The 16,885-nt window shown below is 57.6% G+C and overlaps 1 protein-coding gene across 1 annotated transcript in view; it reads left to right on the top strand.

Annotated features, from left to right (window-relative positions):
- The first annotated feature begins 731 nt into the window (after positions 1 to 731).
- LOC142259452 (uncharacterized) overlaps positions 732 to 16,885 on the top strand; it is a 583,478-nt gene continuing 567,324 nt past the window's right edge. Inside the window, exon 1 of the mRNA XM_075331872.1 lies at positions 732 to 785. The gene's annotated coding sequence lies outside the window, so the exon portion shown is untranslated. The remainder of the gene's footprint in view (positions 786 to 16,885) is intronic.

Raw genomic sequence — 16,885 nt, 5'->3', positions numbered from 1 at the left:
CCCAAACGTGCAAAGCCCCCTGTCCAGTACAATCCCCCAAACGTGCAGAGCCCCCTGTCTAGTGTGAGACCCCCCAAACGTGCAGAGCCCGCTGTCCAGTGTGAGACCCCCAAACGTGCAGAGCCCCCCCAAACGTGCAAAGCCCCCTGTCCAGTACAATCCCCCAAACGTGCAGAGCCCCCTGTCTAGTGTGAGACCCCCCAAACGTGCAGAGCCCGCTGTCCAGTGTGAGACCCCCAAACGTGCAAAGCCCCCTGTCCAGTACAATCCCCCAAACGTGCAGAGCCCCCTGTCTAGTGTGAGACCCTCCCAAACGTGCAGAGGCCCCGTTCCAGTGCGAGCCACCCTTTCCTTATACAAGCCCCCCATATCCCCCTCCTTATAGAAGCCCCCACAGCCCCGTGCTGCAGCTTCAGGCCATTCCCTGTGACACATGCACGAGCTGCAGCCCCAAGAAATGACCAGAGGCAAAATCCAGTGTCAGGGCCGTTGCAGATCAGCGGTATTCTGCTGCACTCGCAGATCCGGCATAAGGGCAGTACAGTACATTACAGTTCACTGGCAAGCACCGGGCACATAGGGTCATGTGACAGCATGTGACCGGGGCTTGCTGCACTATAAGTGAACTGTATGAACTGGACTGCCCTTGTGCCGGGTCAGGATCCGCTGCACAGCCCGAGCACTGCTGCTTCCCGCCCACAGCTCTGCCCCGCCCCTTCCGGTGACGTCATCCCCTCAGGAAATCAACTCCGGAAAGCAGAAAACCCGCCGACTCTGAGGAGAAGGTGAGAGGAAATCCCGCACTACACATGAGGGAGAGAGACCCCGCACTACACATGAGGGAGAGAGACCCCGCACTACACATGAGGGAGAGAGACCCCGCACTACACATGAGGGAGACAGACCCCGCACTACACATGAGGGAGAGAGACCCCGCACTACACATGAGGGAGAGAGACCCCGCACTACACATGAGGGAGAGAGACCCCGCACTACACATGAGGGAGAGAGACCCCGCACTACACATGAGGGAGAGAGACCCCGCACTACACATGAGGGAGAGAGACCCCGCACTACACATGAGGGAGAGAGACCCCGCACTACACATGAGGGAGAGAGACCCCGCACTACACATGAGGGAGAGAGACCCCGCACTACACATGAGGGAGAGAGACCCCGCACTACACATGAGGGAGAGAGACCCCGCACTACACATGGGGGAGAGAGACCCCGCACTACACATGGGGGAGAGAGACCCCGCACTACACATGAGGGAGAGAGACCCCGCACTACACATGAGGGAGAGAGACCCCGCACTACACATGGGGGAGAGAGACCCCGCACTACACATGAGGGAGAGAGACCCCGCACTACACATGAGGGAGAGAGACCCCGCACTACACATGGGGGAGAGAGACCCCGCACTACACATGGGGGAGAGAGACCCCGCACTACACATGAGGGAGAGAGACCCCGCACTACACATGAGGGAGAGAGACCCCGCACTACACATGAGGGAGAGAGACCCCGCACTACACATGAGGGAGAGAGACCCCGCACTACACATGAGGGAGAGAGACCCCGCACTACACATGAGGGAGAGAGACCCCGCACTACACATGAGGGAGAGAGACCCCGCACTACACATGAGGGAGAGAGACCCCGCACTACACATGAGGGAGAGAGACCCCGCACTACACATGAGGGAGAGAGACCCCGCACTACACATGAGGGAGAGAGACCCCGCACTACACATGAGGGAGAGAGACCCCGCACTACACATGAGGGAGAGAGACCCCGCACTACACATGAGGGAGACAGACCCCGCACTACACATGAGGGAGAGAGACCCCGCACTACACATGAGGGAGAGAGACCCCGCACTACACATGAGGGAGAGAGACCCCGCACTACACATGAGGGAGAGAGACCCCGCACTACACATGAGGGAGAGAGACCCCGCACTACACATGAGGGAGAGAGACCCCGCACTACACATGAGGGAGAGAGACCCCGCACTACACATGAGGGAGAGAGACACCGCACTACACATGAGGGAGAGAGACACCGCACTACACATGAGGGAGAGAGACACCGCACTACACATGAGGGAGAGAGACCCCGCACTACACATGAGGGAGAGAGACCCCGCACTACACATGAGGGAGAGAGACCCCGCACTACACATGAGGGAGAGAGACACCGCACTACACATGAGGGAGAGAGACACCGCACTACACATGAGGGAGAGAGACACCGCACTACACATGAGGGAGAGAGACCCCGCACTACACATGAGGGAGAGACCCCGCACTACACATGAGGGAGAGAGAGACCCCGCACTACACATGAGGGAGAGAGACCCCGCACTACACATGAGGGAGAGAGACCCCGCACTACACATGAGGGAGAGAGACCCCGCACTACACATGAGGGAGAGAGACCCCGCACTACACATGAGGGAGAGAGACCCCGCACTACACATGAGGGAGAGAGACCCCGCACTACACATGAGGGAGAGAGACCCCGCACTACACATGAGGGAGAGAGACCCCGCACTACACATGAGGGAGAGAGACACCGCACTACACATGAGGGAGAGAGACCCCGCACTACACATGAGGGAGAGACCCCGCACTACACATGAGGGAGAGAGAGACCCCGCACTACACATGAGGGAGAGAGACCCCGCACTACACATGAGGGAGAGAGACCCCGCACTACACATGAGGGAGAGAGACCCCGCACTACACATGAGGGAGAGAGACCCCGCACTACACATGAGGGAGAGAGACACCGCACTACACATGAGGGAGAGAGACACCGCACTACACATGAGGGAGAGAGACACCGCACTACACATGAGGGAGAGAGACCCCGCACTACACATGAGGGAGAGAGACCCCGCACTACACATGAGGGAGAGAGACCCCGCACTACACATGAGGGAGAGAGACCCCGCACTACACATGAGGGAGAGAGACCCCGCACTACACATGAGGGAGAGACACCGCACTACACATGAGGGAGAGAGACACCGCACTACACATGAGGGAGAGAGACCCCGCACTACACATGAGGGAGAGACCCCGCACTACACATGAGGGAGAGAGAGACCCCGCACTACACATGAGGGAGAGAGACCCCGCACTACACATGAGGGAGAGACCCCGCACTACACATGAGGGAGAGAGACCCCGCACTACACATGAGGGAGAGAGAGACCCCGCCCTACACATGAGGGAGACAGACCCCGCCCTACACATGAGGGAGACAGACCCCGCCCTACACATGAGGGAGACAGACCCCGCCCTACACATGAGGGAGACAGACCCCGCCCTACACATGAGGGAGAGACCCCGCACTACACATGAGGGAGAGACCCCGCACTACACATGAGGGAGACAGACCCCGCACTACACATGAGGGAGAGAGAGACCCCGCACTACACATGAGGGAGAGAGAGACCCCGCACTACACATGAGGGAGAGACCCCGCACTACACATGAGGGAGAGAGACCCCGCACTACACATGAGGGAGAGAGACCCCGCACTACACATGAGGGAGAGAGACCCCGCACTACACATGAGGGAGAGAGACCCCGCACTACACATGAGGGAGACAGACCCCGCACTACACATGAGGGAGACAGACCCCGCACTACACATGAGGGAGACAGACCCCGCACTACACATGAGGGAGACAGACCCCGCACTACACATGAGGGAGACAGACCCCGCACTACACATGAGGGAGAGAGACCCCGCACTACACATGAGGGAGAGAGACCCCGCACTACACATGAGGGAGAGAGACCCCGCCCTACACATGAGGGACAGAGACCCCGCCCTACACATGAGGGACAGAGACCCCGCCCTACACATGAGGGACAGAGACCCCGCCCTACACATGAGGGAGAGAGACCCCGCACTACACATGAGGGAGAGAGAGCGACAGACCCCGCACTACACATGAGGGAGAGAGACCCCGCCCTACACATGAGGGAGAGAGACCCCGCACTACACATGAGGGAGAGAGAGCGACAGACCCCGCACTACACATGAGGGAGAGAGACCCCGCACTACACATGAGGGAGAGAGACCCCGCACTACACATGAGGGAGAGAGACCCCGCACTACACATGAGGGAGAGAGACCCCGCACTACACATGAGGGAGAGAGACCCCGCACTACACATGAGGGAGAGAGACCCCGCACTACACATGAGGGAGAGAGACCCCGCACTACACATGAGGGAGAGAGACCCCGCACTACACATGAGGGAGAGAGACCCCGCCCTACACATGAGGGAGAGAGACCCCGCACTACACATGAGGGAGAGAGAGCGACAGACCCCGCACTACACATGAGGGAGAGAGAGCGACAGACCCCGCACTACACATGAGGGAGAGAGAGAGCGACAGACCCCGCACTACACATGAGGGAGAGAGAGCGACAGACCCCGCACTACACATGAGGGAGAGAGAGCGACAGACCCCGCACTACACATGAGGGAGAGAGACACCGCACTACACATGAGGGAGAGAGACACCGCACTACACATGAGGGAGAGAGACACCGCACTACACATGAGGGAGAGAGACACCGCACTACACATGAGGGAGAGAGACCCCGCACTACACATGAGGGAGAGAGACCCCGCACTACACATGAGGGAGAGAGACCCCGCACTACACATGAGGGAGAGAGACCCCGCACTACACATGAGGGAGAGAGACCCCGCACTACACATGAGGGAGAGAGACCCCGCACTACACATGAGGGAGAGAGACCCCGCACTACACATGAGGGAGAGAGACCCCGCACTACACATGGGGGAGAGAGACCCCGCACTACACATGGGGGAGAGAGACCCCGCACTACACATGGGGGAGAGAGACCCCGCACTACACATGGGGGAGAGAGACCCCGCACTACACATGGGGGAGAGAGAGAGCGACAGACCCCGCACTACACATGGGGGAGAGAGAGAGCGACAGACCCCGCACTACACATGGGGGAGAGAGAGAGCGACAGACCCTGCACTACACATGGGGGAGAGAGCGACAGACCCCGCACCACACATAAGGGAGAGGGAGAGCGACAGACCCCGCACTACACATGGGGGGGAGAGAGCGACAGACCCCGCACTACACATGGGGGGGAGAGAGCGACAGACCCCGCACTACACATGAGGGAGAGAGAGCGACAGACCCCGCACTACACATGGGGGAGAGAGCGACAGACCCCGCACTACACATGGGGGAGAGAGAGCGACAGACCCCGCACTACACATGGGGGAGAGAGAGCGACAGACCCCGCACTACACATGGGGGAGAGAGAGCGACAGACCCCGCACTACACATGGAGGAGAGAGAGCGACAGACCCCGCACTACACATGAGGGAGAGAGAGAGCGACAGACCCCGCACTACACATGAGGGAGAGAGAGAGCGACAGACCCCGCACTACACATGAGGGAGAGAGAGCGACAGACCCCGCACTACACATGAGGGAGAGAGAGAGCGACAGACCCCGCACTACACATGAGGGAGAGAGAGCGACAGACCCCGCACTACACATGAGGGAGAGAGAGAGCGACAGACCCCGCACTACACATGGGGGAGAGAGAGAGCGACAGACCCCGCACTACACATGAGGGAGAGAGAGCGACAGACCCCGCACTACACATGAGGGAGAGAGAGCGACAGACCCCGCACTACACATGAGGGAGAGAGAGCGACAGACCCCGCACTACACATGAGGGAGAGAGAGCGACAGACCCCGCACTACACATGGAGGAGAGAGCGACAGACCCCGCACTACACATGGAGGAGAGAGCGACAGACCCCGCACTACACATGAGGGAGAGAGAGAGCGACAGACCCCGCACTACACATGAGGGAGAGAGAGCGACAGACCCCGCACTACACATGAGGGAGAGAGACCCCGCACTACACATGAGGGAGAGAGACCCCGCACTACACATGAGGGAGAGAGACCCCGCACTACACATGAGGGAGAGAGACCCCGCACTACACATGAGGGAGAGAGACCCCGCACTACACATGAGGGAGAGAGAGCGACAGACCCCGCACTACACATGAGGGAGAGAGAGCGACAGACCCCGCACTACACATGGGGGAGAGAGAGAGCGCGACAGACCCCGCACTACACATGGGGGAGAGAGAGAGCGACAGACCCTGCACTACACATGGGGGAGAGAGCGACAGACCCTGCACCACACATGAGGGAGAGAGAGAGCGACAGACCCCGCACTACACATGAGGGAGAGAGAGCGACAGACCCCGCACTACACATGAGGGAGAGAGAGCGACAGACCCCGCACTACACATGAGGGAGAGAGACACCGCACTACACATGAGGGAGAGAGACACCGCACTACACATGAGGGAGAGAGACCCCGCACTACACATGAGGGAGAGAGACCCCGCACTACACATGAGGGAGAGAGACCCCGCACTACACATGAGGGAGAGAGACCCCGCACTACACATGAGGGAGAGAGACCCCGCACTACACATGAGGGAGAGAGACCCCGCACTACACATGAGGGAGAGCGACAGACCCCGCACTACACATGAGGGAGAGCGACAGACCCCGCACTACACATGAGGGAGAGCGACAGACCCCGCACTACACATACACATGAGAGAGAGCGACAGACCCCGCACTACACATGAGGGAGAGAGAGCGACAGACCCCGCACTACACATGAGGGAGAGAGAGCGACAGACCCCGCACTACACATGAGGGAGAGAGAGCGACAGACCCCGCACTACACATGAGGGAGAGAGAGAGAGACAGACCCCGCACTACACATGAGGGAGAGAGAGCGACAGACCCCGCACTACATATGAGGGAGAGAGAGCGACAGACCCTGCACTACATATGAGGGAGAGAGAGCGACAGACCCCTCACTACACATGAGGGAGAGAGAGAGCGACAGACCCCGCACTACACATGAGGGAGAGAGAGAGCGACAGACCCCGCACTACACATGAGGGAGAGAGAGAGCGACAGACCCCGCACTACACATGAGGGAGAGAGAGAGCGACAGACCCCGCACTACACATGAGGGAGAGAGAGAGCGACAGACCCCGCACTACACATGAGGGAGAGAGAGAGCGACAGACCCCGCACTACACATGAGGGAGAGCGACAGACCCCGCACTACACATGAGAGAGAGCGACAGACCCCGCACTACACATGAGGGAGAGAGAGCGACAGACCCCGCACTACACATGAGGGAGAGAGAGCGACAGACCCCGCACTACACATGAGGGAGAGAGAGCGACAGACCCCGCACTACACATGAGGGAGAGAGAGACAGACCCCGCACTACATATGAGGGAGAGAGAGCGACAGACCCCGCACTACATATGAGGGAGAGAGAGCGACAGACCCCACACAACACATGGGGGAGAGAGAGCGACAGACCCCGCACTACACATGAGGGAGAGAGAGCGACAGACCCCGCACTACACATGAGGGAGAGAGAGCGACAGACCCCGCACTACACATGAGGGAGAGAGCGACAGACCCCGCACTACACATGAGGGAGAGAGAGAGAGCGACAGACCCCGCACTACACATGAGGGAGAGAGAGAGAGCGACAGACCCCGCACTACACATGAGGGAGAGAGAGAGAGCGACAGACCCCGCACTACACATGAGGGAGAGAGAGCGACACACCCTGCACTACACATGAGGGAGAGTGCGACAGACCCCGCACTACACATGAGGGAGAGAGAGAGCGACAGACCCCGCACTACACATGAGGGAGAGAGAGCGACAGACCCCGCACTACACATGAGGGAGAGAGAGCGACAGACCCCGCACTACACATGAGGGAGAGAGAGAGCGACAGACCCCGCACTACACATGAGGGAGAGAGAGAGCGACAGACCCCGCACTACACATGAGGGAGAGAGAGAAAGACAGACCCCGCACTACACATGAGGGAGAGAGAGAAAGACAGACCCCGCACTACACATGAGGGAGAGAGAGAGCGACAGACCCCGCACTACACATGAGAGAGAGAGAGCGACAGACCCCGCACTACACATGAGGGAGAGAGAGGGCGACAGACCCCGCACTACACATGAGGGAGAGAGAGAGCGACAGACCCCGCACTACACATGAGGGAGAGAGAGAAAAAGACAGACCCCGCACTACACATGAGGGAGAGAGAGAAAGACAGACCCCGCACTACACATGAGGGAGAGAGAGAAAGACAGACCCCGCACTACACATGAGGGAGAGAGAGAAAGACAGACCCCGCACTACACATGAGGGAGAGAGAGAAAGACAGACCCCGCACTACACATGAGGGAGAGAGAGAAAGACCCCGCACTACACATGAGGGAGAGAGAGAGCGACAGACCCCGCACTACACATGAGGGAGAGAGAGAGCGACAGACCCCGCACTACACATGAGGGAGAGAGAGAGCGACAGACCCCGCACTACACATGAGGGAGAGAGAGCGACAGACCCCGCAATACACATGAGGGAGAGAGAGCGACAGACCCCGCAATACACATGGGGGAGAGAGAGCGACAGACCAAGCACTACACATGGGGGAGAGAGAGCGACAGACCAAGCACTACACATGGGGGAGAGAGAGCGACAGACCAAGCACTACACATGGGGGAGAGAGAGCGACAGACCAAGCACTACACATGAGGGAGAGAGAGCGACAGACCCCGCACTACACATGAGGGAGAGAGAGAAAGACAGACCCCGCCCACTACACATGATGGAGAGAGAGAAAGACAGACCCCGCACTACACATGATGGAGAGAGAGAAAGACAGACCCCGCACTACACATGAGGGAGAGAGAGAAAGACAGACCCCGCACTACACATGAGGGAGAGAGAGAAAGACAGACCCCGCACTACACATGAGGGAGAGAGAAAGACAGACCCCGCACTATACATGGGGGAGAGAGAGCGACAGACCCCGCACTACACATGAAGGAGAGAGCGACAGACCCCGCACTACACATGAAGGAGAGAGCGACAAACCCCGCACTACACATGAAGGAGAGAGCGACAGACCCCGCACTACACATGAAGGAGAGAGCGACAGACCCCGCACTACACATGAAGGAGAGAGCGACAGACCCCGCACTACACATGAAGGAGAGAGCGACAGACCCCGCACTACACATGAGGGAGAGAGATCGACAGACCCCGCACTACACATGAGTGAGAGAGAAACCGCACTACATATGAGGGAGAGAGAGCGACACACCCTGCACTACACATGAGGGAGAGAGAGAGCGCGACAGACCCCGCACTACACATGAGGGAGAGAGAGAGCGACACACCCTGCACTACACATGAGGGAGAGAGCGACAGACCCCGCACTACACATGAGGGAGAGAGATCGACAGACCCCGCACTACACGAGTGAGAGAGAAACCGCACTACATATGAGGGAGAGAGAGCGACACACCCTGCACTACACATGAGGGAGAGAGAGAGCGCGACAGACCCCGCACTACACATGAGGGAGAGAGAGAGCGACAGACCCCGCACTACACATGAGAGAGAGCGACAGACCCCGCACTACACATGAGGGAGAGAGAGGGCGACAGACCCCGCACTACACATGAGGGAGAGAGAGAGCGACAGACCCCGCACTACACATGAGGGAGAGAGTGACAGACCCCGCACTACACATGAGGGAGAGAGAGAGCGACACACCCTGCACTACACATGAGGGAGAGAGCGACAGACCCCGCACTACACATGAGGGAGAGAGAGAGCGACACACCCTGCACTACACATGAGGGAGAGAGCGACAGACCCCGCACTACACATGAGGGAGAGAGTGACAGACCCCGCACTACACATGGGGGAGAGAGAGAGCGACAGACCCCGCACTACACATGGGGGAGAGAGAGAGCGACAGACCCCGCACTACACATGAGGGAGAGAGAGCGACAGACCCCGCACTACACATGAGGGAGAGAGTGACAGACCCCGCACTACACATGGGGGAGAGAGAGAGCGACAGACCCCGCACTACACACGAGGGAGAGAGAGCGACAGACCCCGCACTACACACGAGGGAGAGCGAGCTACAGACCCCGCGCTACACACGAGGGAGAGAGAGAGCGAGCGACAGACCCCGCGCTACACACGAGGGAGTGAGAGAGAGCGACAGACCCCGCACTACACACGAGGGAGAGAGCGACAGACTCCGCACTACACACGAGGGAGAGGGAGAGCGACAGACCCCGCACTACACACGAGGGAAAGAGAGAGAGCGACAGACCCCGCACTACACACTAGGGAGAGAGAGCGACAGACCCCGCACTACACACGAGGGAGAGAGAGAGAGCGACAGACCCAGCACTACACACGAGGGAGAGAGAGAGAGCGACAGACCCTGCACTACACATGAGGGAGAGAGAGAGCGACAGACCCCGCACTACACATGAGGGAGAGAGAGCGACAGACCCCGCACTACACATGAGGGAGAGAGACCCCGCACTACACATGAGGGAGAGAGACCCCGCACTACACATGAGGGAGAGAGACCCCGCACTACACATGAGGGAGAGAGACCCCGCACTACACATGAGGGAGAGAGAGCGACAGACCCCGCACTACACATGAGGGAGAGAGAGCGACAGACCCCGCACTACACATGGGGGAGAGAGAGAGCGACAGACCCTGCACTACACATGGGGGAGAGAGAGAGCGACAGACCCTGCACTACACATGGGGGAGAGAGAGAGCGACAGACCCTGCACTACACATGGGGGAGAGAGCGACAGACCCCGCACCACACATGAGGGAGAGAGAGAGCGACAGACCCCGCACTACACATGAGGGAGAGAGAGCGACAGACCCCGCACTACACATGGGGGAGAGAGAGCGACAGACCCCGCACTACACATGGGGAGAGAGAGCGACAGACCCCGCACTACACATGGGGGAGAGAGAGCGACAGACCCCGCACTACACATGGGGGAGAGAGAGCGACAGACCCCCGCACTACACATGAGGGAGAGAGAGAGCGACAGACCCCGCACTACACATGAGGGAGAGAGAGAGCGACAGACCCCGCACTACACATGAGGGAGAGAGAGAGCGACAGACCCCGCACTACACATGAGGGAGAGAGAGAGCGACAGACCCCGCACTACACATGAGGGAGAGCGACAGACCCCGCACTACACATGAGAGAGAGCGACAGACCCCGCACTACACATGAGGGAGAGAGAGCGACAGACCCCGCACTACACATGAGGGAGAGAGAGCGACAGACCCCGCACTACACATGAGGGAGAGAGAGAGAGACAGACCCCGCACTACACATGAGGGAGAGAGCGACAGACCCCGCACTACACATGAGGGAGAGAGAGCGACAGACCCCGCACTACATATGAGGGAGAGAGAGCGACAGACCCTGCACTACATATGAGGGAGAGAGAGCGACAGACCCCACACTACACATGGGGGAGAGAGAGCGACAGACCCCGCACTACACATGAGGGAGAGAGCGACAGACCCCGCACTACACATGAGGGAGAGAGAGCGACAGACCCCGCACTACACATGAGGGAGAGAGCGACAGACCCCGCACTACACATGAGGGAGAGAGCGACAGACCCCGCACTACACATGAGGGAGAGAGAGCGACAGACCCCGCACTACACATGAGGGAGAGAGAGCGACAGACCCCGCACTACATATGAGGGAGAGAGAGCGACAGACCCCACACAACACATGGGGGAGAGAGAGCGACAGACCCCGCACTACACATGAGGGAGAGAGAGCGACAGACCCCGCACTACACATGAGGGAGAGAGAGCGACAGACCCCGCACTACACATGAGGGAGAGAGCGACAGACCCCGCACTACACATGAGGGAGAGAGAGCGACAGACCCCGCACTACACATGAGGGAGAGAGAGAGAGCGACAGACCCCGCACTACACATGAGGGAGAGAGAGAGAGCGACAGACCCCGCACTACACATGAGGGAGAGAGAGCGACACACCCTGCACTACACATGAGGGAGAGTGCGACAGACCCCGCACTACACATGAGGGAGAGAGAGAGCGACAGACCCCGCACTACACCATGAGGGAGAGAGAGCGACAGACCCCGCACTACACATGAGGGAGAGAGAGCGACAGACCCCGCACTACACATGAGGGGAGAGAGAGAGCGACAGACCCCGCACTACACATGAGGGAGAGAGAGAGCGACAGACCCCGCACTACACATGAGGGAGAGAGAGAAAGACAGACCCCGCACTACACATGAGGGAGAGAGAGAAAGACAGACCCCGCACTACACATGAGGAGAGAGAGAAAGACAGACCCCGCACTACACATGAGGGAGAGAGAGAAAGACAGACCCCGCACTACACATGAGGGAGAGAGAGAAAGACAGACCCCGCACTACACATGAGGGAGAGAGAGAAAGACAGACCCCGCACTACACATGAGGGAGAGAGAGAAAGACAGACCCCGCACTACACATGAGGGAGAGAGAGAAAGACAGACCCCGCACTACACATGAGGGAGAGAGAGAAAGACAGACCCCGCACTACACATGAGGGAGAGAGAGGAAAGACCCCGCACTACACATGAGGGAGAGAGAGAAAGCCCCCGCACTACACATGAGGGAGAGAGAGAGCGACAGACCCCCGCACTACACATGAGGGAGAGAGAGAGCGACAGACCCCGCACTACACATGAGGTGAGAGAGAGAGCGACAGACCCCCGCACTACACATGAGGGAGAGAGAGAGCGACAGACCCCGCACTACACATGAGGGAGAGAGAGCGACAGACCCCGCACTACACATGGGGGAGAGAGAGCGACAGACCCCGCACTACACATGGGGGAGAGAGAGCGACAGACCAAGCACTACACATGGGGGAGAGAGAGCGACAGACCAAGCACTACACATGAGGGAGAGAGAGCGACAGACCCCGCACTACACATGAGGGAGAGAGAGAAAGACAGACCCCGCACTACACATGATGGAGAGAGAGAAAGACAGACCCCCGCACTACACATGAGGGAGAGAGAGAAAGACAGACCCCGCACTACACATGAGGGAGAGAGAGAAAGACAGACCCCCGCACTACACATGAGGGAGAGAGAGAAAGACAGACCCCGCACTACACATGAGGGAGAGAGAAAGACAGACCCCCGCACTATACATGGGGGAGAGAGAGCGACAGACCCCGCACTACACATGAAGGAGAGAGCGATAGACCCCGCACTACACATGAAGGAGAGAGCGACAAACCCCGCACTACACATGAAGGAGAGAGCGACAGACCCCCGCACTACACATGAAGGAGAGAGCGACAGACCCCGCACTACACATGAAGGAGAGAGCGACAGACCCCGCACTACACATGAAGGAGAGAGCGACAGACCCCGCACTACACATGAGGGAGAGAGATCGACAGACCCCGCACTACACATGAGTGAGAGAGAAACCGCACTACATATGAGGGAGAGAGAGCGACACACCCCTGCACTACACATGAGGGAGAGAGAGAGCGCGACAGACCCCGCACTACACATGAGGGAGAGAGAGAGCGACACACCCTGCACTACACATGAGGGAGAGAGCGACAGACCCCGCACTACACATGAGGGAGAGAGAGAGCGACAGACCCCGCACTACACATGAGAGAGAGAGAGCGACAGACCCCGCACTACACATGAGGGAGAGAGAGGGCGACAGACCCCGCACTACACATGAGGGAGAGAGAGAGCGACAGACCCCGCACTACACATGAGGGAGAGAGTGACAGACCCCGCACTACACATGAGGGAGAGAGAGAGCGACACACCCTGCACTACACATGAGGGAGAGAGCGACAGACCCCGCACTACACATGAGGGAGAGAGAGAGCGACACACCCTGCACTACACATGAGGGAGAGAGCGACAGACCCCGCACTACACATGAGGGAGAGAGCGACAGACCCCGCACTACACATGGGGGAGAGAGAGATCGACAGACCCCCGCACTACACATGGGGGAGAGAGAGAGCGACAGACCCCGCCACTACACATGAGGGAGAGAGAGCGACAGACCCCGCACTACACATGAGGGAGAGAGTGACAGACCCCGCACTACACATGGGGGAGAGAGAGAGCGACAGACCCCGCACTACACACGAGGGAGAGAGAGCGACAGACCCCGCACTACACACGAGGGAGAGCGAGCTACAGACCCCGCGCTACACACGAGGGAGAGAGAGAGCGAGCGACAGACCCCGCGCTACACACGAGGGACGTGAGAGAGAGCGACAGACCCCGCACTACACACGAGGGAGAGAGCGACAGACTCCCGCACTACACACGAGGGAGAGGGAGAGCGACAGACCCCGCACTACACACGAGGGAAAGAGAGAGAGCGACAGACCCCGCACTACACACTAGGGAGAGAGAGCGACAGACCCCGCACTACACACGAGGGAGAGAGAGAGAGCGACAGACCCAGCACTACACACGAGGGAGAGAGAGAGAGCGACAGACCCAGCACTACACACGAGGGAGAGAGAGAGCGACAGGCCCCGCACTACACACGAGGGAGAGCGACAGGCCCCGCACTACACACGAGGGAGAGAGAGCGACAGACCCCGCACTACACCACGAGGGAGAGAGAGAGCGACAGACCCCGTACTACACACACGAGGGAGAGAGAGCGACAGACCCCGCACTACACACGAGGGAGAGAGAGCGACAGACCCCGCACTACACATGAGGAGAGAGAGCGACAGACCCCGCACTACACACGAGGGAGAGAGAGAGCGACAGACCCCGCACTACACACGAGGGAGAGAGCGACAGACCCTGCCAGGGCTGTGGAGTCGGTAAGCCAAACCTGCGACGCGATTCCTCAATTTTCCTTGCACCGACTCCCACATATATTGCTTATATTTAATTGAAAAATGTATTGTAGTACAATGTGAACATCAGACATTTAATAATTTTTAGGATTCGATAAGTCATCAATCCTGTTGCTGTATTTTCCCTGTATATTGTATGTATATTGTATAGAAGCCAAAAGTACATGAGCTCAAAGAAAAACCAAACAAGCATCGAGCATACAGAGAGCACATACTATATTACTGGACTATTGATTTATGCACAGTTTATTGAAAGTTTAAATACACTATGTGCAGAATTATTAGGCAAGTTCTATGTTAGGGGTATGTGCGCACTAGGCTGCCCCCAACCCCCAGCTGCCTATTTGTACCCGGCTGGGAACCAAAAATATAGGGAAGCCCTTTTTTTTTAATTATTTCATGAACTTCATGAAATATTAAAAAAAAAAAAAAAAATGACGTGAGCTTCGCCTAATTTTTGTGTCCAGCCGGGTACAACTAGGAAGCTGGGGATTGGAATCCACAGAGCAGGGTGCCTAAGCTTTCTGGGCACCCCCACTGCGAATTGCAGTCCGCAACCACTCCAGAAAATGGCGCTTTCATAGAAGCGCCATCTTCTGGCGCTGTATCCAACTCTTCCAGCTGCTCTGATGCCGGGTGGCTAGCTGGGTAATAATGGAGTTAGGGCTAGCTGTATATTATCAGCTAGCCCTAAGCCCGAAATTCATGGTGTCATGCCAATATTAGACATGGCCACCATGAATTTCTAGTAATGATAAAAAAAACACAACACACAGAAAATATTTTTATTAGAAATAAAACACAACACAATTAGTGACTCCATCTTTATTGAAATAAAGAACCCCCCTCCGCAGTAATCCTGGGTTAGGGTCCCGTGCCGTCCAATCCGGATCCAATATCATCTGATCGGTTTGCTGGAAGGCAAAGCGATCAGATGATGTGTCAGGTTAAACTACGTGAATCACATCACACATCAGCTGATTGTATAAAAGCCGATTATACAATCAGCTGATGCATCAGTAGAAAAAAAAATAAATAAATAAATAAATACATACTCACTTATGTGCTGATTACCGGCAGCTCCTGGAGCGATCGATTGGACAGGAGTCTGATCCTGTCCCATCGCTGCAGGAGCTGCCGGTAATCAGCTGATGAAGTTCCCTGACGGCAGGATCAGCTGATAGCTGGCCGGGCGCGAAAAAGCCGGCGACACTGCGAGAATTACGATCAGCTGATGCGTCAGGTGACTGCATCAGGTGATCCACCGCCAGGTCCTGCAAGCTTCGTACGTGCCCCGGGAGACTGCACACAGCCAGAGCGGTAGTACCGAGACAGGGGCTGGGAGCGGGCATGGCACCGGGACCCTGCAGACAGGTGAGTATGACAAATTTTTTTCTTTTTCTACTGTTCACTTTGGTTTTCGCCGCTGCCTCCACCTCCCGCCCAGACATGGCGCCGCACGGAGCTGACATGGCACCGGGCGGGTTGTGGACGCAGCGGTGACGGTACTGGGAGGATTCACGCTTCTGTGTTTACCAACAGAAGGAATCCTCTTCCTGTACACGTCACTGTAGTACCCACCCCTTGCGTTTATAGCTGCGTTTTTAGTCATAGAAACGCGGCTATATGCGTTTTTCATTGCATTGTTGAACATCTCATTGAACTCAATGGGTGAAAAACGCAGAAATAATTGACATGCTGCATTTTTGTGGTCACCACAAAAACGCAGCTACAAAAAAACGCTGTGTGCGGACAGCACTTATGAAAACCCATAGACATTGCTGGGGAAGCAATGTCACTGCGTTTCTTTGTCGCTCCATTGGGAGACCCAGACAATTGGGTGTATAGCTTCTGCCTCCGGAGGCCACACAAAGTATTACACTTTAAAAAGTGTAACCCCTCCCCTCTGCCTATACACCCTCCCGTGCATCACGGGCCCATCAGTTTTTCGCTTTGTG

This window comes from Anomaloglossus baeobatrachus, chromosome 1 (genome assembly GCF_048569485.1).
Source record: "Anomaloglossus baeobatrachus isolate aAnoBae1 chromosome 1, aAnoBae1.hap1, whole genome shotgun sequence".
Classification (NCBI taxonomy): Eukaryota; Metazoa; Chordata; class Amphibia; order Anura; family Aromobatidae; genus Anomaloglossus; species Anomaloglossus baeobatrachus.
The sequence above is the reverse complement of the archived record's forward strand: the minus strand, read 5'-3'. Positions and strand labels throughout refer to the sequence as shown.